Source organism: Colius striatus, chromosome 3 (assembly GCF_028858725.1).
Source record: "Colius striatus isolate bColStr4 chromosome 3, bColStr4.1.hap1, whole genome shotgun sequence".
NCBI lineage: Eukaryota > Metazoa > Chordata > Aves > Coliiformes > Coliidae > Colius > Colius striatus.
The window spans coordinates 35,036,294-35,061,428 of NC_084761.1; positions in this window are offsets into that span (position 1 = coordinate 35,036,294).

Below are 25,135 nucleotides of genomic sequence, written 5' to 3' on the forward strand. Positions count from 1 at the left end.
GTATTTTTTCTGTGAGGCTGTGTTGGCAGTGTTCATATTAATTTAATTTTGTGCCTATGCTGCTTCAGTAAATATTCAGTCCTGCTGTAACACATGATTAGGGACTGCGTTGGCAGAAGACGCTTCGGCTTTCATTTTCACATTCTGCTGTTGGTCATTTCAGGCAGCATGTAAGGAATGTGCATATTAAAAGAAAAGGCACTTCAAGCACACTCTTGCTTCCCACTACTGTTTGAGGGGCGCCTTAATTTACATCATTGGAATGTAGAACTAGTTTCAGAAGAGTAAGATAAGGCCCATGAGGCCCAAGACCTCACAGGCACACAGCCACATCTAGTTATTCATCAATGCCAACGGGTTTTGTATGCACAGCAAGGTTTGGAGAGGGCACATTGCCATTTTCTATAAAAGACAGCTAAATAGTAAGACTTATGTCAGGAAAGGGTACAATAAGTAAAAAGAAATTGTAATACATATATCTCCATCAGACACTTCTAAATGGATACTACCTTCATCAGGTATCTTTTGAGTAGCAGATGCTTTTGTTTAAAAGAAAGAAAAAAGAAAGGAAGCCTTGACGACCACAAGAGCAACTGCCAGCTGCTATAGAGAAACAAATTCTGTATACTGGCCATAAGTATCAGAATTGCCTACTGAACTCGAGTGCTGTCCTCAGGATCCAGACTCACAAAACTGTGCTTGAGAAAGAATCCACAACTTGAGCACGGCTTAATGTCAGCGTTGAGGTAAATTAGAAGACGGGATGTTTGTCCAAGAGAAAATTCTGACTTTTCTGAGTTTTTATCTTGAACCAGAACAAGAAGCATCAATTCTAAACTTGCTACTAAATTCTCCCAAAGCTTGGAGAGAAAATACTTTGAGCGATTCATCATAACAATATAGATGCAATCTATAAAATAAAATAAAATAATGCAAATAATCATCTTCTTTTTTAAAGTATCAACAATTTGAAGGTAATTACTTGAACTGTGAGAATATTACTTCCAAAAGGGCTGTGCAAGATAGAGCTGAAAAAAGTAAAGTACAGATACATCTAAGTAATACTCAAAGCCTCGTTACTACAGCTGCTCTTCTTCCAGTGGAAGTAGTAAAAAGTAGATCTTGTCTTTTCCTTATGACATTTCTGTTAATGTTGGTTAAATTGAGGAAACTCCAAAATTTCTCACAGGAGTTTCTCCTGCCAAAAACCATACACAGAGACAATCATAAAAATCAATACTAAAAAGTGAGGAAGCAATTTCGTAAGACTTCTCAAAAAACAGTGGATGCCCAGTTCCACATTTCCAGTCTAACATGGTAAACTGCTGCTAGAGTTTCTCAGGAGGAATCTGCAGTATAGCCCCAGGAGACCAAATGACATCTTTGTGACTGGCTATTTATCTCTATCTCACTTATGTCAGGAAAATTGGTACTAAAAGCATAACAAATGATTCTTGAATCTGTAATATCTAATTTATGTGATACAACTAACTGCTCAGTGATATATTAATGTCAATCTCAGTTAAACTGGTCCAATTTTGTCTCAGTTTCTACCAGAAATGGATGTCAGCCTTACAAACTGCATTCATTTTGAATGTACTGAATATAATGTAGTACAGTGTTACCTTCCAAAACCAATTTACAATGGTTTTGGCATCTATATGTGTATATATACACACCTGTACCAGCCCTTAGCCAGTGAGGAATTAAGATTAATAAAGGCAGATTTTAAAAGCTTTTCTTTTCAGCTCGATCAGTGTAAACACAGAGAATTAAGCTGTGAACTTTTTTTGAAGTGGAGGCAGTTGCTAATACAATGCAGTAAAATAGACCACTGCAGTTTGAGAAAGAAAGGAGAAGAAAAATGGTCAAAGCAAATTTCAGTAAAGAAGAATAGGCAAGAAAAGGCCTGAAATGACCATATTCTTGCTGGCCCTTTTATGTCGTTCTGATTCCTATGTGTTTACAGAGGTGTTTCATAAAATGAATAAAGAACACTTCCTGGAAGAGTAAAGTTACTTTCTGAGGGGAGAGAGAAAGGTACCCTCAGAAAGGTGCAGAGGGTACAAGGGAAATATATGTAGGCAAGGAATGAGGAACACCTGCGGAGAAGAAAGTAGGAGCCATGAGGAACTCCTCAAAGGCTTAAAAAGAGACTGTAAGACTTGCAACATGAAAAGGGGTAAAAAGAAATCTTAGGGGAACAGGACAGGCCTAAGACTGAGAATGAAGGACATGGTATAGAAGAAAGAGAATAGAAACATAGCCAAGAAATATGAAAAAAAAAAAAAAATGAAAACAGGTGGCAAATAGGATGAACAAATTTTTTAAAAATACTAACATTCAAAGGATCTCATAATAGTTTTTAATCAAGATTCTCATACAGGGCATGACTCTGACAGCATGTGTAAGCGACAGGCTGTCTGCAGGATGCCCTATTGTGTGTCATTGTCCCACCACACAAGATCTCTTAAGCAGTTTGTGTGTGTCCTGGTTTAGAACTGAAATTTCTAAATAAAAGAATTTCCCAGTCAAGAGGTCATTAAATTACAACTGTAAATAAAGCAAATGGTTATCTCTTTTACGAGATTCAGAAGCTGTGGGCTAATTTCGATAAGATTTTGAATTTGCTCTGGCTTGCAGTTAGATGGAAACTATTAAACAGCAGTGTTAACTTTGAAAACACAACTTAGACTTTCTCAGCTTTTAAGCAAATGAAAATAGAAATACTGAGGTACAAGATTTTTTGTCTTGCATGTCTTGGGTAGATATTACTTCTGACCTTTATTTAATGCTTCAAATACAGGTATGACATTTCAGATCTGACCATTTAGCTGAAATCTCAAGTTAAACACGCATATCCAGGACTTGGTTTGGGACTGGATAAAGCAAGAATTACTAAGTGCTGCCAAGATTCTCTCTAGAGTATAAAGAAAATTTCATCTCTTCTTTAACCTTAAAATAATTTCCATCCCTTCCACAAAATAAGACAGATTTCCAAGTAATTGTGTTACAGTTTTCTAGGATTCATGGGGATTGCTGACACACAGTAGGCTCACTATGGCTTGTAGGATAAAAGAAACTAATCAACTCTAAAAAAGGTCACTCCCTGTTTCACTATGTGAAAGAAGATAAATTGGGGTAGAACACTGAGATATGAAAATAAAGCTTTTGAATCTGACTTAACATGCATATGCCCAAAAGCAAAATCCAAACTCTTGTCATGATGATTTTAGGAATGATGATACCACTTCATAAATCCTTGCTGTATTCTACACCCTTAGTTTTCCTGCAGTTACTAACTCTACTAACTCATGAAACAATCTCCCAGGTTTTTTTGCATAACTCATTTGCACGTTTGATGGTCCATTGGATTTCTTGCTACATGTGTACCTTTCCTAGATTGTGAACTTGCCGAACAGGGAAAAGTGCTTCACAGATGGTGGATCACAGTGTACAAATGTTTACAATCAGTGAGTGAATACAAATAAAAAGAGCTGCCACGATTAAGCAAAATTAAGATGACTTCTAGAATCAGATTAAGCACATTTTCCTCTATGAACTCCCCTGCCCTGCCAACTGCAGAGAAGCTAATTTTGTCTTCCATTTTATGTCACATTTCAGGGAGCATACAGAGACTAAACGTCTATCATAGTTTGTGCTACATGCTTATCTCGTGAAGGTTTACAGAGTCAAGCAGTTATGTGGCTGCTCCAGCAAAAGTGTCAGGATAAGCAAAAGAAACCTTCACTGTCCCCCAATCAAACTTACATTTTTGCAGATGTGTCCCCTCAGAACATAGGCTTGCCACTAAACTTTGCATGCCAGTCTTGGTCGTTGCCATTCTCAGTTCACATTCATGCAGCAGAATTATTTAGTCAAGCTCCAATTTCCCCAATTTGAAGTGGGAGGGAAAAGTGTATGTATGGTGCTGCCAGGCAGAAGATTATATCTTCGTTTTGGTGGAGGTTTCAGGCTCTTTGGAGAGCCTGTGGTTGTGGCTGTCACTCTTTGCCACACTCAGAAGCTTTTTTTATTGTCCCTGTCAGTTAGCAGCCCAAGGTTACTGCCAGCTCTCTGTCAGTGCTTTGATTTTTGTCAGCTATGGCCAGGTCCTTTTAGTTATCTGCTATCTTTTCAGCTTTGTTCAGCCTGAGCTCTACTTGTCTACTAATTAGCTCTTTGGAGATTTCCCTTTTAAAACTCACTATCACAGAGGACAGGAACCGTTCAAAAGTTTTGTGCTTCATAGAAATTCCATATTCATCCACATCCCATACAGCCATCTTTTTAAAATTAAAAGTGGCAGGTCAGGCCAATTTGAGGTATATAAGCAGCACAGCCTGTAAAAAGATACCTTTAGGTTCTTGATCAGGTATGTAGATGAATGACCAAAAAAAAAAAAGAAAAAAAAAGATTTCCACTGAAAGGACCATCGTGTACAAATAAAAAAGAGACTATCATTCTGTGTAACATATTCTCATTTTCTTTATCTTCTGGTGTGCAAATATTGTGCTAGCTGAATATAAAAGTAGCACAACTTTACGGTACAAAAAAAACCCACACTGTAACAACATCAAGAGTGGTCTTACATCAAGGAGGGCCCTGAGGATGTCTTTGTTGTCAACTTCAGAAGAAAAGAGAGGAACAGAAGAGGAAACTGGCAGAAGGAATAGATGCCAAAGAGAACTCAAAGGATTAGGTCCGGGTGAGGTGATCGGTATTCGAAAACAGTCTGCCTTCTGGCTCTGATCTAAGGGAATAGGCTGGCAGCAAAGCCAGAGGGCATAACAGCACAAACACACCTTCAGCACACTGCTGGAGGCTTGCCTCAGTGCCTTAAAAATTGTGGTAGCAATTAGAAATAGAGGTATATAGGAGCAATAGGCGAAAGTGCTCTATTTATGAATAAAAGTCCTCTTTTTACATAATACTGAGTCTGCTTGTATCTTTTTTCCTTCTTTTTTGCCACTTTACTGCATTTTTCTTGTGGTATCTCATTGATGCTGTAAGTTGCGCCTACATTGCACTTACATAGTGTTAATGCCTGGAAGATGAAAGTAAAAACCTTTGAATATATTAATGCAATAACACAGATGTCTTACTTTTTATACTCTTTTTTTAGAAATATGGTGTGGTTAATAATGATGCAGATTGTGCTGGATGGATGAGCAGATGAAACAGGGGAATACAGATTAAATAAAAATTTCTTCAAAGCTTACGTTTGCTTCATAATTTAACTTCTGTACTTGTCATGATAGTAGTAGCTAGGTGCAACCATGCATAATCACATTGTTCTAAAATATCCTGGTGAAACAGAACAAACCTAATCTAAAAAGCATTGACACACTTGTTCAGATAACTGGGAAAAAAGTAATTAGGAAATGTCAGCTCAGCTCCATGGTTGATGATAATTAGAAATTTGTAATTACAATAAAAAGCAAACAAACAGATTTACAGCTGAGAAACAAATATTTCTTACTGAAGGTAAGTAAGAGCAAAGACAACATGGAATAATCTGTCCAATGTTTCTTTTTCAACACATCTCATACAATTTTTTTTTTTTTTTGTGATCTTATAATTGTCTTATGTATTGGACACCAGAAAGAAATACAGATTTGGTAGCTTTTGCTTTTGGGAAATCTCTCAAGTCGCTACTAACATGGATGAAGTTTGGCAAGCATGCGGTAACTGCCTCCTCAGAGCACTCACACTTTTATCTGAGAGTTGTTCTCATTCTTCAGAGCTCTTTTTTTCTGTGGACCAGGTATTACAAGAAATTGCTGGTGCAGAGAATCTTATTCTTTGAGCTTGTCCTGTACATGAGGTCCTTTGCTCCTGATGTCTGGCCAGACTGACAGAGTGACAAACATTTAGTTGTTGTTTACATCTTTGGCCATCTTCAGCCTTTCTTAAAACTGCCTTATAACTAGTCTGGTTGACAGTTTTGGAGATGTTGTGGTTCAACCCCACCCAACAACTGAGCACAACAGAGTTGCTTGTTCAATTTCCCTCACCCCTCACAGCAGGATGGGGAACAGAATTAGAAAAAAAAAAGTTAAACTTGTTCAAGATAAGAACATTTTAATAACTGAAGTCAACTAACAATGATGATAATATGGAATAATAATTGTAGTGAAAAGGAATATAACAAAGAGAGAGGAAAAAACAAAACAAAACAAGGAAAAAACCCCAAAACACCAAAGTGATGCCCATTGCAATTGCTCACCACCTGCTGACAAATGCCCAAGCGATCCACTCCTCCCTACCAGCTCCCCTCAGTTTCTGTACTGGTATGGAATAGCCCTTTGGCTAGTTCAGGTCAACTGTCCTGGTCATGCTCCTTCCCAGCTTCTTGTGCACCCCTTAATGGCAGGGCAGGGAGAGAAGCAGAGAAGACCCTAATGCTGTGTAAGCATTGCTCAGTAATAACCAAAACATTCCTGTCTTATCAAAGCTGTTTTCAGCACACATCCAAAACATTGCCCTGTATCAGCTAATATGAAGAAAATGAACTTTATTCCAGCCAAAACCAGGACAGGAGGCTTGACATATTTTTTCTATTTCTTGCAGGATGAAAACTTCAGATGTATTACAACATAATAATTCTGCTGTTCTCAAGGTTGGATATATACCATAATATTTCCCCTGTTGGATTAATCTAAACTAGGGCATATTAGCAGCATGAAAATAACAGATATTTTAGCTGCATGCCTTGAAAGCATTTTGAAGCCACTCCTACTGTATTTAAGAAAATAATCTGGCTAGTCATGCCAATTTTCAAATTGATAGACAGTCTTCAAATTGCAAAATTGAATTGGGCAAATTTTAACTTTGAGAAGCCAATTAATTACTTTCATATTTCACATTCCACTGATAACAGCAGATTTAATATGAAAGCGACCTGACATCCTTTTTGGAAAAGCAATGTCACAGACACTTTCTCATTGGTATTTTTTTTTTTGTCTCTATTTTCTGAATGTAGCATTTGTATATGGTCACATGCTCAGTTACATATTGGATACACCAAGTTGAAGCACTTATGTCCACATTGCATCTTTGTTCAACTGACACCTTAAATGCTTGCAAGCAATTTAGTTCAGAAAATTTACAGATATTAAGAGACTCTTAGTCTTTTCTTCCTTACTAGGAAGATGACACACTTCAGATATGGGCAGCTGCCACATTGCTCTAGTCTTTCCAGGTTCAAGGTATGCTTGTAACAGACAACAAGTAACCCCAGTATAACTGTTGGCAGTCTTTGCTTCTCCTGTTTTCTCCTTTAGTTATGCTTCCCTAGCTTGCTATTAAAAGCAAAAGTATGTTGCAGACATGACCTGCCTCGAGTTTCTACTAACTTCAAATTACTATACCTAAGCCTGCTGATCACATGGATATTTATCTCAGGGAGTCCTCTTAGCATATTTTGCTGGTATATTCTTTTTCAGCAAATTTAATCCATATTGTCTCCAATATGTATCCACTTCTACCCTGTAGTGCAGAAATTACGGTAATTGTTTCCTTAATACAAAACTGCTTAACTGCAAGCTAGATTGTGCTTTTGTCAGTCAACTCGAATATTATTTCCTCAATTGGAGGCATCTGTTACTGAGCCCACCTCAGTACTATCTTATATAAATTAACTGCTCTACACAAATGTGTTTCATCATTTTTTTCACCATCTTTTATGCTGCTTATCTAACTCAAGTGCTGTGTCTCTTCATGGAGTTTTTCCACTCACCTATGCAGAAAGCATTTAATGCATCTGTTGAATCATTTAATCTAGTTCTACTACTACACATCTGACAGATAGTAGATTCCTTGAAGTACCTCTCAGTAATATTTTAATAGCTTTGTTCCAAGGCATATATTTGGCTTTCGCTGATTTTATTTCTTCTTCTGTGTTTAATTTATGTATTGTTTGTCCTATTATAATAACTGAGGCAACACATACCCTGCACTTGAAAAATGACTCAGCTGGTCAAAACCACAGTGAGGATTCATACAATGTTGCTATTACCAGTGTATTTGCAGCCTGCTTGGGAATTTTCTGAGAATTGTCTCATGGGCACTGACAGATTCGCTGTACTGGACAGCAATAGAAAGAAGAGAGGACCCAAAAAGAAATAGTCTCTAGAACCACATTACTGTCACCATCAAAACAACCAATTCAACCTGAAACCTCCTTCTGGGAAAGTAGAATGCCAACGGTAGGGGAAGGTCTAGACAGAACCTTGTATCTCTGACCTTAATGATTTAAAAATTTACCTCCTCTCCTCCAAAAACATAAAGTCTCTTACTGCTATCTTGAGATTATCTAAAGATCAAGACTAAGGAAAGAAAGAATAATATGGAAATTTAATTGACTGAAACTAGTGCCAGAAATCGGGTTTAACTAGAGGACAAAACAACAATTGGTGCAGTATGCTGTTTCTTTCCCATATCCACCCCATGCTTCTTGAGAAGGGATGTATTTCTCCACAGAGAACAGCAGCCCCTGAGGATACACTGTGTATTGTGGCTATGGGAAGAACTTCAGGCTTGTACCTTCCAGTCAATGAATTTTGTGAGTTCATCTGAATCACACCTTTTGTTGAAATAAAATATTTCCAACACCATAAAGAAAAGTTATAGAATATGATCTAAATTAATTTAAATCACTGATACCTGCCTAAGTTTGCAGATAACTCTGTTGATATTTGTGTATGAGAAAAACTGGTTTACTACTGTTTTATATGGCAAATAAACCCCATCCCCGAAGGCTGAGAACAGAATTAGCTCTTGGGAGGAGAGGAGACAGAAACTACTACTCCCACTACTGCTAAAGAACAATGTCACTCCTGGGGAAGACGAGGGCTCTGATTATTGCTCCAGAAGCTCATCTTCATATTGACTCTGTGTGTACTGAGGGTCACTGATTAAGTCAGGGAAGAGAACAGACAGTATTTCTTCAGGGCTTTAACAAATACCGAAATCACTAAAGTCCATTTTTGAGGGATGTAACTATTAACATCCTTAATTTATTATTTTAGGTAGAAGCTGAAGTGCTAAAAGTTTCAGTGTCAGAAACTGGCTTCTCAGCATCTTGCCCAGGTCTTTGGGTTTTGATTTCCTCTATCACAGCACTCCTGCACCAGAAATTCACAGTGCTGCCACAATGTATCTATGTGAATGTAAAAAATCTTGCATGGGAAAGGCCAAAGGGCAAAGAGCCACTGCATAAAAATTTTGAAAGTCAGCCTCTGAAGTGATGAATGGTTGTGGGGACTTCTACAGTCTTTTAGATAGACAAGAGCCTACTTCACCCACAAAGCTTATCACTCTGAGCTTATCAGGTATGGATCGCTCCAAAATGAAATCTTGCAGCTATGGCTAGTGCTTTGATGAATCCAGGGGCAATGGGCCCTACAGTGAAGGTCAGCTTTACAGTAATGCTATTATTTGGCTCCATCTGCCCCAACTGCAGACAGAGACACTTCTCATTCTATTACAAAGACTTCATAGACATATCCTAAACAACAGCTGTTGCATTACTCTCTTGGAAATAAAGAAAATAATGTTATAGAAGTCTCCCCTTCCTCCTCTCAAGGTTGGTTTCATATATTTTTACTCTACCGAACCATTGTTCTGTCATTTTTTCCTCTTTAAAAAATAATCCAGTGTTTTCAAAGAGTGAAGCTGCTCTGCAAGGCAATGAGTGCTATCGAGAGGAGGCACAGTAGCAGTTTAGAAAGCTTGGGAGTTTTCCGTATCACCATTTTTTTTCCCTGGCTGTAAGTGCAGGAAAATAATTAAGATCTCTGTAATTAATGAAGCAGGGAATCTGTGTAACTTCTGACTGAATCTGCAATGAAATGTTTAAAATGGTGACTCGCTTGGTTTGTACTGCTAAGATGAAGTGATGTGCTTTACTTTTTTTAAGCAGTTAAAAGAAGTCCCCGAGTAAATTCAGTATTTATACTTGACCGTTTTTTTTTGTTTTCATTTTGTTTCCTAAGTTACCCAAACTCTGCGCGCATGGCACTACATGGCAGGCAATATTTTCACGATTTGGCCTTTGCTGATTTGGTAAATAAGGAAAGAAATGTCTCTATATTTTTAATAGACGTGATTGATGCATTTGCCTGTCAGCTTGCTGTAGCTGAGCAGAAGAGGCTGCAGGCACTCAGGGCTGTCAGCAGTGTGTGATGGCATTCTACCTCTAACCTCTGCCTGTGGAGTGTGAAGAAACACACAGTCTGACATGTGGGTGACCTTTTACACTCTGACACACCAGTGGTCACACAAAAACCATTTACATCCTTTGGAAAGTAATTTTATTCCAGGAACAACAAACTAAGTCATTGTCAATGGTGTTCTATCTTGCAGTAGACAACAGAAAGCAGTATGTTCTTTTCATATTTCTAGGTAGAATGTGGCAAGGCCTCATTATATATGCTTTAGTGCATTCTTGGAGAGGAGAAGAAATGTATCTACCACAGACCAACACCATCCCATGGTTACCTTTCCAAATCCCAGATGGCATACATAGGTGCAGTTTCCAAGGCCACATTTTCAGAATTTCAAGATTTATTCAAGGCTTCACAAAGGACTGTGTTTTTTTAAATGGCACTAGAAATACTCCCTTTCCTACCGTGTTTGTGATTTAACCTACCTATCTCCTGCTTTTAGACCAACAGATAAATGGGATGCAATACACACAGACTACTGCTAATTCAGAATTAAACACTGTCTAGCCTATGGCTCTACCATAGAACCTTTACAGGCATTTTCTAAGAGGAAGAGGACATACCTTTTCTGGGAATTAGAAAACCATGCAAGGATACACACGTATGGGTGCATCAGATAATTAACTCCTTCAGGAATGGGAAAGTAAGTGGGGCATAATCAAGCTATACACAATTTTATCAGTGTTCAAGGAATACCGATAATAATCATCATCTTCAACGTAGCCTTTAATTGTTCTTGTACCAATCCTCAGTAGTTCCTTAATATTCACCCTACTCAGGACGACAGTGATTTTTGAAAGAAGAAAAGGTCAAATTGTTTTTCAAATCAGAAAAAAAGAGAACCCTAACACTTTTAAATTAATCTAGAAAATGTATTACCTTATAGAGATTCCATCTGCTTGTCCTTCAGTGACATAGGTGTATCTTCCTGGGAATAACAGAAATGAAACATGCTCAAGAAAGGTAGAGGAGGCTACATGACTCATGACTCAAATTAATAGAGTACAGAGATTTAATATCTTCCATTCTTGTGGATTACAACTTTAAAAGCATTTTTGTCTCCAAAACAATGTAGTGGAATATGAGAAGAGAGAAAAATATAATTAATACCAAGTAGGATACGTAAAAATACAACTTCCCTATGCCAGAGAAGCGATGAGTTTCTACCTGGTCCCTTTTGGGCTAAGCTGTTTGATCAGCTTCCCTCAGTCTCTGTGGATGTCCTTATACTAGTCTAATTGAAGGACCCCTGTTCTCTTTTTATTTTTGCTCTATGAAAAATGCATTGGAGATGTCTTATAATGAACTTTGATATGGTGAAATGATAATAATGTCCTAATTATATATAAAAATGTAATTACACTTGCTACTATTATAGAAAAACTCCCTTTATAATGAAGTGTTATGTCAGGAAAAAAAAGATTTCATTATAGGCGGATTCCTTTACTTGTTAATTTGGCCTGTGATTCATCGCTTTAATATTAAAAAAAAAATTCACTTTAAGTTACTTTTGATGTTTCTCATTTACGGTTCGTTTCTCTGCTCTGGCACCTTAAGATGCCAAAAATTACAAACTTATTTAAGATATACTTAAAAATGCAGTAGTTCTTTAAAAGGAAGATGGGAAAAAAAGGAGAAAGAGTCTTTTTCCTGGTAAAAATATTTTATAATGGAACATGGAACCTAGTTAAATACCATGACTGTGCTCTTGGTGGCCAGTTGCCTTTGCTGTTAAAACTTTTTTCCTCAACACATTATTAAAAAAAGGTAGTACTGAATACCTAAAAATGCTAATTAAAGGAAGAATAGTATTTAAAATGGACTGTTTAGAGAGAACAGCTCAATTCAAGAAGCATTCAGTTACTTCTAAAAGCTGTAATAAATTGAGAAAACTCTGAACAGAAAAAAAAAAGTGAATAAACATAATGTGATCTCAAGTTTCATATATCAAAATTTATATGAGTTCAGAAGCATATTTTTCCTCTTGGTCCATGAAAAAATTCTCCACATCTTGTTATGAGCCAGTAAGTTTTCCTCTTGACTATGAGATAGTTTGCAAATAATACTCTATTTAAAACCCAGAAGGGGAAGGTGATGGTAAGGCAGTGATTTGTTAATAATTGAAAAAACACAAGAGTAATTTCCTGGAACAGGAAATAGCATTCCCAACCCAAAACATAACACGATTATGAGGTGATGGAATGTCTAACCAGCTCCATTAAACTACCTAGTCACTGTAAAGAGTTCTCCTCAGGTTTTTTTTTTTTTTTAATTGAAACAAATCAGATTCTTAATAAAGCATGCATCCCAGCTTATAACATTTTTCCATGTACAGAGCTTCGATTCCCTTTTGCATGGAAGTCCCCTGCCCCTGTCCATTCACTGTACACTCTTCTTTGCTATTTTCAAGGTGGCCTTGCTAAAAGAGGATCTTCCTTGCTAGCCAGCAGCTCTCAGGGCTCCAACATTTGTTGGAGTGGATAATGGATCTGCCTTGCTACAGTGCATTATAGAAGCAAACCAAGTGGAAGAGACTCATGCACCTGAAAGCTTCTCCGTACTAGATAGCTAATAGAAGATACTACTTTTTCCTATAAGCCTTCTATCATTTCTGTCTTTAGACTATCACAGCTGAAATATCACTGAAGCTTCATTTTGCTTATTTGAATAGAGATTCAAGTGCACTCACTGCTTAACTAATATGGGTGGGGAAAAAAGGTGCATTTGAACATAAATATTCTAACTTAATTGAGACTGCATGTGTCCATCTATATGTTTTTATTTGCATTGGTCAAGAATTCTGAATGTTATTTTCCTGGCCCATGATATAGTTAGTATCTATTAGTGTCACATGCAATTGCTTGTAACTTGCAGTGACAGAATCAGGTCTGACATTTTATTCTTACTCTCTGTATAGCCTAGACCTGGTTAGTTCAAATAATTGAGAGAAATGATTGTATTTACCTCTCCAATATTAAGAAGGGGCAGAGGGAACAGATCAGAAGTTTGGACTACTCACCAAGCTAAAATCTAAGCATCATACATTGGAAGTTGTTTAGCTGTTTCACTGTGCCAAATTTGAGGAGCTCCACCCTCCTCCCCTAAAAAAGGATACAGGGAAAATCTTCATTAAACACATTCTTGCCTTAAGTGAAGTTAGTGGGGAACAAGCATTTGGTAAAATAACGTTCTGTTGGATAAGGACATTCTTCTGCTACATGACATCACTATCTCACTTTCCAAAGAATGCTGTACCCGTGTAGCACACTTAGTGATTCCTCTCTTCACAGTCAGCAAATCAGATTCTCATCTTAGTGTGCATTTAAACTTGTCTAATTCATTCAATGAAAATAACTTAAATCAGGCCCTACACCTGGAAGTCTGAGAGAGGAATGGACAGGTCCAAGGCCACAGTCAAAATCAGGTGTAGGGCCAGCACATGGGCAACGTGGGTGGACTGCTCTACCAGCTGTCCTATTAGGACAGTTTCTTTTTCCAGTTAAAAAACCCCCAAATCTATTAGTCAACCTACTTGTAAAATCAGCACAAGCTTTTACATGTCTAATGGCCTAAGTTTTGAGGACATTTTTGGTTTTGCAGTTGGAGAGACTAGATATGCAATTAAAGGAAAATGAGATCAGCTTGAGAGGTGGTACTGAATACATCCATTCCTAACATTTTGCATTTTGTAGCACTGTTCTCTCTTCAAAGGAAAAATAAATAAAATCAGTGGGGATATGAGGAAGGGCAGAACAGAGACATTTTAAATGGAGTAACAGATGTAGTCTGCAATAGAGCATCAAATGTTGCTGGAGGAGATGCAATGTCATGCACTAGCACAAGGCAGAATTCCCCTCAATTTTTATCTCCTTTGTCAAAGAAGCACTCATACGAGTAACTATGGATAAAGTAAAATTGGTTTTATAGAGGAAAACTAGTTACAACTTTAATCACAGAAAAATTCTGCATTAATTACAAGGCACACTTTATTCTGTTCCCTTTCAGCACTGCAAAGAGTGTGTTGGGATTCCTCTAATGTTTTGATGGAGATTTTTGGAGTGTTTCTTCTGATGATATTAAATTTACTGGAAAATGAGGGCCTTATTTTCTGTTTGGACAAAACACAGTGAAATACTTTAAGAAACGCCTATTTCAAGCTTGATTATGTTCCTGCTACTTTTGGCTACACAGTTTCTGATTCCAAACAGCTATCTAGTGGTGGAGAAAGACCTCGCTGTCAGCTGTGGTTACTCCCAAACCCTTGCAGCATCTACCCCAACATACTTGCCTGGTAGCTGCACTGATGGCGATCCTGGCAGGTCTACTACGCCAACAGCTACAGAGCTCAATGGACATTTAAATCTAATTTACAGACAATACTTCTGGCATTCAGAGATGCTAAGGTTAATGCACAAGGCAAGCATTTCTTCTTTTAGCAAACTCTCTCATAGTAGAGCAATCGCAGTGATTTTTGACAGAAAGCACACCTTTGAAGGCTTTAAAATCCTTGCAGCCTTTAAAAATTTCATTCTAAGCTAGCCAGTTGCAAGATATTTCAAAAGCTTAAGCTTCCCATGATCAAAGGCTCTTCTGAATAACACTATTATCTTCTCCTCCTTAAATCCTGTCTACCTGGCAGGGTTGGTGAGGAATTTGGTAATTTATTGCTTCTACTAGTCAAGTCTATTGAAACATGCAAACTGAGTGCACATAATTCCTCAACAGTGTCACAGATTTTGCTGACATCTCAGGATCTGACAACATACACAAATATTTTGAGAAAACCAGGTTGCTGTTTATTCCACCATTTAATTTCACAAAAAGTGATCAATCTTTAGTAATACCCTTTTAGGCAAGACAAACATGTAGTTGCCACTTTGTAGTCATGCCCTTTGAAAGTAACATCTATTTGAAAATAAAATCAGGGATCAAAATTTCAATCTCTTCCTTACCCAGTTTTTCTTGCCATCTTGTCTGAAAAGGCAGAGTGTATTCTGACAACTATCTGCAGGTGCCAGATGGTTTACCTTGTCTTCTCACTAGTGTATACAACACGAGTTTTGCATTATAAAAACCTGATGTCCACTCATGTTGCTCACATGCCAAGTTTTGGCAGTAGTGAATGCTGTCAGTGATGAATTTGTGGTAGATCATATAGCTCCTCACCTATGCTTTATCCATACTGCATTTACTAGCATAAAGTAAAAACATTCAATGGGACAATTCAGTTGTACAACTTATGCCAACATAAGGTCTACCATCTCAGCAAGGCTGGTCCAAGGCCATAATCACTAGATGATTTTAGTTCAGAGATTCTCAGTTAGGAAGCATTTCTCTTTCATATTATAATATCACAGACAGGCAATCTTAGTCTCTCATACTTTTATTTGCTAGAAACTATTTTCTCTCTTTTTGTACAACAGAGCTGAATATAACTAAATGTGCAATTTGTCCACAGAACCTGTGTGATTATTCATCCTTGCCATTAAAAAACCTCTCTTCTTGCCAGGAGGGAAGAAATACAGTGGGACAAAAAAAAAAAAAAAAGTATATTGCAGCCTACTGATGGGCTATAATTCCAATCTGTTGGCTCAAGTTTGAGGAACAGTGAGAACAGGAAGGTAAGAGCTGTTCTCATCGAGACAAGGAACTGCCAAGAAAGCTATTGACTCGACAAAACACATGTTCTTACACGGGTCTGTGACCTACTACTACCTATTTGTATTCTGCTGTATTCTAAGCCCTGATCTTTGTTTCTCTAAATTCATATAAAAAATAACCTTAAAACTGCAAAATATAAGCAGCTGTGTCTACCTGCAAAGGATTTGAATCAGACTCTGATATACTGCATGCAAAGCTAACAGGCAGGCAAATACATAAGCATTACCATCTGCCAGTATCTACAAGATGTACAACTATCTACATAATACAAATACATGACTGGTTCTGTTTTCACATGTATCTGTTCATTAGAAGTTTTTACATTTTTTTGTTTTTATCTTATCTGAAGTCATAAAGGGAAACATGCACCATTTTTGGAAATAAATCAAAACAGAGAAAGAAAAATCTAGGACACTACAGCAGGCCAAATTTAAATTTCAATTTAAAGCATAACTAATTTGTAAGAAAAATGTTTGAAAAATATATGAAAGGTCAACTTACAATGAGATAAGCATCCTAACTTAGTCATTAAGGCCCACTCTTCATTTACCAGGATAGGCTGCTCCTTACACTACTACAGGTTCAATTATGTCCACACTTAAACCCCTCACTATGGTTTCATCCATACAGCAAAACCAGTCCCTTGAGGGAAAGACTGCATAAGGATCATCTACCTCTTTGCTTTTCCTCACCAAACATTAAGTGCTGGCTCAAATCTGTTGCAGCCAACAAATGAAAAGCTACAAGGATGGGCTATCAGGACAAAGATATTTTTAAACTGCAGAAGAAATTATCCTCTCTAGCAATAATGTCTGATCTGTCAAGCAATCCATCATAAACAAAAGTTTTGTCACAAAAAAACTTCTTCAGTAAAAGCCCATATTCTACCTTGCATACAAAGAGCAGCAATTCTATGTAGCAGAAGCAATTGTATTTTGGGGGAGGTAGAAAAGGTAATAGTTACCTCAGTGTTGCAATGACAGCGGCATATACAGCAGTAAGGACAATAAAGAAGGACTGCTAACACTGATATCCTAATTCAGGCAAGATGATGAGCAAATCAGAGAAACAAGGCAGGCCAACCAGTGCTGCAACTGTCAAAGAGCTGGAGAGGAGGATTTGCTAGCAGTGACTGGATCAGTGGTGCTGAAGACACCTATCTACTCACCATCTCAAAAGAGATGTGGGGACAATAGGACCTTGCCACGATCTCCAGCTGTTTTAGCAAATTTACTTTTACAGAGTAGACTTCTATCATCTCCCTATATCATTTATGATGTTATGACATTATCAGTTATTTCTGCAACAGTCGCAGCTGAGAAGCAGAGAAGAGAATCTAAAAGAATTATACAAATTATACAAAGAGAAATAAACTACTACAGTCACAATATAACATCCTAAGCAAAAGGGAAGAGAAATGCTGTTAATTTCACTGGACATAAACCCCACATATTACCATCCTACAAACAAATTAGAAGATATTTTCTATCCTACTGACCTTCTCAAGAAAAAAACAAACAATACCTGGAAAAAGACTATAGTTTGCATTTTTAAATTCCCGGGGGTTCATTACAGAGTGATTTCATGCACATCTCTTCCAGGACCAACCAGCAGTGAATAAACAGTATAGATTGCTAAACTGTTCTAACAAAACAAATGACAGAAAAAAAGCATGAAATTTGAGGAGGTGTGGGGCTACTTCAACAAGCTCAGTATGGGAGTCTAGGTTATTTTCTAACTCCTGACAAATCCAAACACTCAATGTGTACATTGTATAGAGATGACCAAAAACTTGGAAGGCTGTAAGCAGAAGCTCAACAATGGAGCAGAAAAAGTCACAGACACTCACAGCTCTTAGGAACACAGCTTCGTGCTCAGTGCCAGAAAGTCACAAGACACTATCCCTCATTGTGGCATGGAGGAAGCACTCTATTCATAGCAAGTCTAATGAATTTACTGTAATTTTAAGTTTTAATTTAAGTTTTAAGTTTCTTTATGGACAGTTTACTAAATTTCCTTTGGAATTATTAGGACTGTTCCTGAATTTCACACTAAAATCTTACTTTATTATTCTCAAATAAGTGAACAAAAATATATTTAGGAAATAAAAATAACTTTAAAAATAGAGAATGAATGGGAAGGATCTGATAAGGATTCATCTTGAAAAGGAAGCATCAGCAATCACTGGGATATATACTACTAATGTAAGAGGCCCTGCGTTTTGCCATAAAGCTGCAGTGTTCAAGCAGGGAAAACTGCTGTTACACATAGTAAACCAGGAAGTCAATGGTGTTTGCATAGAAGCTTTCTTGACTTTTGAAGAGTTATTCATTGTCAATGTGTTATCCCATTTCAATTATTTCAGTTGAAGGGTATTCATTTGCAAATGCCGATTCAATATCCATGATGAAGGTAGGAACTGAGGAGGGTCCCAGATGCATACTAATCACAAAACCAAGATACTTTTAAAAAAGTATTAATTGAGAACTCCAGTTGCAAGTAATATCTTGTAGATTTTCACAGAACTGTTTTTCCAGTCGCAAGTAAAACTATCAATATGCCTGAATAAACTGGAATGCCAATTATTTTTAGCCAAAGAAATATAAAAGACAGTCATTCTTCCCAAGAGCTGTACTACAGACTGAGTCCCTACACAGTAATGCAAAGTGAAGAGAAATATTTAGTCAAAGCACCGATCCTGCTATTTTCAAAATCTCGATTTTGTGTACAGCCACTAACTTCTTTTTCAGAATTATGGCAGCTTGAGTCCTAGTCTTTGGGGAATATCTGCAAGACATTTCAGTGTCTGATTCTTCAAGTAGCTCATTAGGGTGATGAAAAGCCACATGATGAAGGGGCAGTGCCATGCTTGAAGAGCTAGGGGTTCCTGTGGTCTTGAATTATTAACAAGTCAATATTTAGTGGACTGTTGCTGCCTGCCTGTCTACAGCAGGTGGTACCCCACTGCCTTTTGCTTGGAAAGCATCTGCTTGCTCTGAATCTCCCCAGAGCTTGCTACAGTCATTTGTTCGATTTAAGACAGACACTGTCATTATTCCGTGCAGCACTTCACAGAAATATTTCCTGCTAAATGCTTGAACCATCTGAGCAGTGCTAGGCAGGCTGCAGGCTTCATTAATAATGCATCCCTGCTTATCAATAGATTTAGACAACTGATATTTAGAAGCTTCTTCAGAAGGAGTGGGTTTTTTCACACCAGTTAGCTTCATTCTGTCAGTTCCTTGATGTAGACATTACATCCAACTGAGTTCTGAAAGGCAGAGGTGCTAAAATTGTATTTGAGCTGCTCTCTTGCTTTGGAGCACCGTTTGACGGATGTAACTCTTAAGATCAACCCCTCTGTTGCATTATTCTTTGCTGGTTTCAGGTTTTGGGGGAGGGGTGGAGGCAAGGTTACATTTACATTAAAACAGAAATTTGCTTTTATCTTACCTAAAATACATAGAAGCAGTGTCTTTGTACTCTCAACAAACTCAGCTTCTACTAAAGCTTCTCTGGACTTAGCTCACAAATGAATTAAGAAGATTCAGTATTTTGATTTGCAGGGCAGTGGCAACCATTTTGGCAAAGAATTCAGAATGCTATAAACAGAGTAAAAAATACCAAACTGCTGCCCAGATCAAAAAACACTGTGGGGAAAACAGCTGTTGCCCAATTTAATATTGGGAAAGGGAAAACAAAAGTATAATTCCATTTTGGAAAAAGAAAAAGGCACAAAAATAGCAGCCTGGAATAGTTGTGTCATGGTTCTAGGGAAGATATGCTCAGATCTGTTTTGGTTCTCCTAGTAAGCCTTCCTTCTGAACAGGTTTGTCCTCCATTACCCCCTTGGTGAATCCACAGTCTTCAGATGGATTTCTGCTGTTCAGTTTTCTTGTTTGCTGGGCTGGGTCTATTTGATAGCCACAAACCATTGTTTTTTGTTTTGGTTTGGAAAGTCTTGATATGTACAGATCTTACCTACACTGTCATGCTTAAGTTTATGGAAGTCTTTCAGCCCTGTTACCTTCATCCATGTACAAGGAGAAGCTGCTGTTTCCCTCAGTTTCTTCCAATTCATCCACAGAGATACTGCTCTCTAGCTGATGTGAACAGCCCACTCAGCAACTTCACTTTTTTTGGTAGACCTGAATTCTTCAGTGATTTCATATCTCCTTTGTCTCTGGCTTGAACAAGGAAGCTGGCTTAAACAGTTTTCTTTCATTCATTCATTTGCTATTTGCTTGACGTAATTCCTTGATTTTTGATGACAGGAAATTTTGTAAGGGCTTGGGGGATTTTTTTGTGTTCTTGGTGGGTTTTTTTTCCAGCTACAGGAATGAATTAAATGGAAGAGATTTTAGCAGAAAGCATAGAAATATTGATGTACAATACCAATGGACAAAATTTGTTTTCAGGCTAAGTGAAGTTTGCTATTAATATAAATTGGTTTCAGTGTCGAATTGCTGATTGCTAATAAAAGAATTATATATCGTTGTTTTTTTTTCTGGGACAGTAAGATTGACTGTGCATGCACAGAATAATCAGACGTGCACATAAGAGTTAACACCTCTTGGACCTAGCAGAAATACTGTGCACGTGAGTAAGGCTTCATACGAGCAGCTATCCAGTCTGCTGTCCAAGGCATAGTTTGTCTAAATGCCCTGGCTCCTGGCAAATTAAGGGCCTTGTTTTGTACCCACTGATTTGAGAGGGTACAAACCAGCATCAGAGGAATTGGATGCTATTTGTACACTGGACTTTGTGAATAAACAAACACCTGTTAAAATGTTGACACTGGCACAAGACTGGCTGCTGCATGCAGTCTTGGCATTTGCTGCAGTTCATGGGACGCTGAAGTTTGTCCAAAAAGTGCAGAATTTGACTGTAATGAATAGGACAGCACTCACACTATAAATAAGGGAAGGTGAGCTGTAGCTGCAGAAGTGCTTACAACAGGAGTGCCCCTTTCAAATATCTGTCAAGAACTAAACATGAAACTCAATTCTGTGATGTTCCAAGGACAGAATTCTGATATGGGAATAAAGCTACAGTTGGATGGTTGTGGGGTTTTTGTTTATTTGCTAAAAAAAGGTATTCTGTTCTAATAGTTCCATGCAAATATACGAGAAATGAAATTATTACAATTACTTTTACTTTTTACAACTTTTAACTCCTCTGGATTTTACAATGGATGAAGATTTTCATAATGACACTTATTACAGTGAGTTAAACATCAACTGTTGAAAGAATCTCTTTGGAAAGGGCTTGCATCTTATCCCCATTCACATCAACTAGGTCACACATGATTTCTCCAAAGATGTAAGGGCATATTTCAGAAGGATAACTTCTGGATCAAAAGACAATTCAGTTTCTTTGCCTCTTAATTCCTCAGCCCAGCTGCAAGGTGCCAGTGTTAAGTAATTTGCGGCTCAGTCCACCATTAACTATGCTGTCATCAAAAACTTGTTTAATAAATTAAGAATGATTACTTAAGCAGAGGTACTGCAAGGTACAGGGGTTAATGTGTTATTTATGGGTTTTTTTGGTTTAGTTTGTTTTGAAGGAATCACTACTTCCCTCTAGCAGGGTAAAATTTTCTTGTCATGTGGAAAGTAAGCACAGAATCACAAAATCACAGAATCTCAAATCGCTGGAAGGGACCTGCCCTATCTAGGTACAATCTTGATATGTATCTTCGTATCCTCAGTGGACAGAGAAAATGCAGTAGACCATAGGCATGTGCAAAAGCAATGAAGTAGAAAAGCAGCAGCAAAGATTCAAGAAATTGTGCATGGGCCTCTGTTTCTGCAGATTTAGTGCCTCTAAACTGTCAGGAAGAACAGCAGCTTTTCCCAAAGCTGAAGCAGTAACCACCTAGGAACAGGAGCATTGAGCTTCACACTGCTTTGGAGATGTGGAACACCTTCTAAGTCAGCCTGTTCTCAATTAAAACAGCATGATTCCTCTGTCCCAGCATGGAAAACCATTTAACCCTCAGGCTAGCCTGATTTTTTTACTACCATCAAATTAGAAAAATACTATTTTTTTTTGAGACCTATTTTCTTGCTTGTATTTAGTAATTTTATAAGAGATTTTAAATTATGTTCATTTTATCAAGGCCGATGAAAATGACAGTAGTGTCAGAGGGTAACAGGTTGCTAATAAATACAATAGTTTCAGAAACTGCTATTCTTGTCGTGGAAAAATATATTCTGAGGAACATAATACCACTCTAATTCATTTTTGAAAGCTACAGAGACTTCTTGGATGAGGAATGCAGTTATTAAAGGCAAAAGTACACAATATGTTGTAATGAAATGGTTGTGGTACACACTTCATTAAACGTTTTGTGAGTCACCTGGGAAATTCTCTCCCCTCTCAGAAGGAAATGTTTTAAGTGGTTGAATCACTAGAGGGAGCACACAGAGCAAGGCTGAAGCAAAAGCGCTGCCTTGGTCACTCCAGGCTGCAAGTAGCGATATAAACATGGACAAAGATTAACGAAGTGGCTACCATAATTCGTATATATTATTTCAGTGTAAGACATATGGTTACAGGGTACATCAAGAAAGACCCGAACACTTCCAGCTATCAAAACCAAATTTATATAGCAATGCTGAAGTTCTGAGCAACACGGGAAAAAGTTGACAGACTCTGCATTGCACACATGTCCATTGGAAGAAAACATACTTGTCATAAGAGAAGTTGAAAAGCTTAAAAATTCAGAGAGCACAGTAGGGAGTCTTCTAGAAGAATTCAAAGAACTGATATGTTTAGGATGTGTTGACTGTTTGATTTACAATATTTAAAGTCAGAAACTAAAGAGGAAAAAAAACCCAATCAAATTTTATATGAACCTCAGAAGAACAGGAACAAAGGAAGGACTGAACTGCAGATGTACTTTAAAATCTATTATATTTGCATGAGAATTCAAAAGCTCATCATTTGTGGAAAAAACAAACAAGAAGCCCCAAACCAAAAAAGAAACCAAAACAAAGAAAAACAAAGCCCTAACTCTGTGCTTTGGCATTATAAGTGGTATTGCTGAAATAATACTGCCTGCAGCATACGTTTTACATTTTTATTTCACTTTAATCACTATTCCTTTTAGTTGAGCAACAAAAGCTGCATTACAGAGGAAAAACAACAGTGCAGATGAAACTGCAGTTCTGTCACAGAAGGCAGTGAGCTGCCAAAATGCAATGTCTTCCTTAAAAGATGTTACAATCAATGTTGTAAATTTGACGTATATGCTCAGCAGAGTGTATAAAGCAAATGTGAAGATACCATGGTACTATGTTATAGAAATAACACATAATACAAATAGTGGAAATTTCTCAATTTGCCTATTATTTATCAAAGCCTGCAGCATATTAACTTTACTGTTTCCCCTCAATTAGAATTACAATATGTTCATTTGAATACCATAGCCTAAAATAAAGATTGAAATTTGAAATGAATGCTTTAATTGGCAAAGTTTTTATTAGTGTCTTAGAGTAACCACAATAACGATTATCTCTGCCCAAGTCCACAGACTCACACTCAGAAGGCCCCTGTGGCTACAAATACCACCTAGCCTCAGAAGTATACAATCTAGGACCCCTAGGCTTCACTTACAACATCGAGTCTCACAGAATTGACTGACTTTAGTTTAAGTGACTTTTGGTCCCCAGTCCTTGGTGGAAGGAATGATCCTGTCATATTTTGACACAGCGCACTGAGTGGTACGCATGCACATAACCCAGTGCATTCCAGTCTTAAACTACTCTTCTTGAAATGGAAATTAGGAATTTAACAGCAAAATGTTATTAACAGTCAACAAGCAGGTCTACCTGTCAACCATCCTCCTTCATTCCCTCACAAAGATGTCCGTGTAACAGCAAGCAAGCATAGAGGTGCTTCTGCTCTTCCCAGGAGAGAGAGCATTCCCAGGAGAATCTTTTAATAGGGTTAGGAAAATAATATTAATTAATTGTATACTTAAAGACTGAGGATTAAATTAAAATGTAAAAGGAAATAAATGTTGCAAAAAACTAAGGATCAGTAACACACCTGTTGCAACATTAATAAGAGGGCAAGGTGCTGCAGGACAAAGCTTCTTGCTACATAAAATCCACATCTTGAACTGTTCAGATAAGAAACTGTCTGCAGTTCCATGCAACCTTAAAGCTCTCTGTGATATTTCAATCACCATTGCTCTTGTCCTAAAAGCGTTTGCCTTGACATGCCTTACTGCTGGTGACACCACACACTCACAGGCAATAGGGCAGAGTCTGGGCCTTCCTATGCTGAGATGTGAAAAATCAATTGAATCCCCAGCAGATATAATCACTGGAGCAGAAAATGACTAAACACAAACAGTTACTCTATCATACCAAAGACTTGAAAGAGGATACTTCAAACACATATTCTACAAGAAAAAAAAAAAGTGATTTAATATACAATAACTCTTTGCATGGTATTGTCATTCTGGGGCTCTGTCCTTCTACAGAGATGCTACTAGCCACTGGTAAATTAAGAATTTCTCTAAAAAATATTTTCTAGATATATGTTATGAAATGGTATGATACACACTAATATATGACATTATCACATCATGATAGTGAAACATACAGAGTATTCCTATTCTGTTACCATTATACATTAAAAATAGACAAGACTGACAGCAAAGTCTTCTTGTGACAGGAAACATGATTTTTATTTCTATTCCGAACTTGTGTGATTCTAGGTTCTACATGCTTATTTTGCTAAATAATGTCTAATTATTACATCCTCCATATAGTGCCTATAATATACAATTTAGTCCTGGTATGAATAAATAATCGAGCCTGACTCCTCTCTCTTTCCTTCCCTCCCTCCTTCCTTCCTTCCTTCCTTCTTTTTTTCCCCATCACTCTGATTTTCTGCTGATGTTATCAGCATGTTCTCACCTTTCTCCCCAATTCACTGTTTCTCTCTTTCACTTCACATATTGCCTTATATATCTGCGCTAATATCCAGCTGTGCTGCAGGGAAGATTTTTTTTACTGTACTCTGTTTATATCAGTCCTATTATAAAATACTCAGGATGATATATTACACCTGAAAGCTTCTAGTATAAATATTAACAAGTAATATTATCTATTTCCAGAAAAATGTTAATCATATCCCTGTAATCATAATGATAATCATACACATATTTGGAAAAAAAGCCCACATCACTGTATTATTGCACATAGGAATAGATGTCAGACGGTACATGT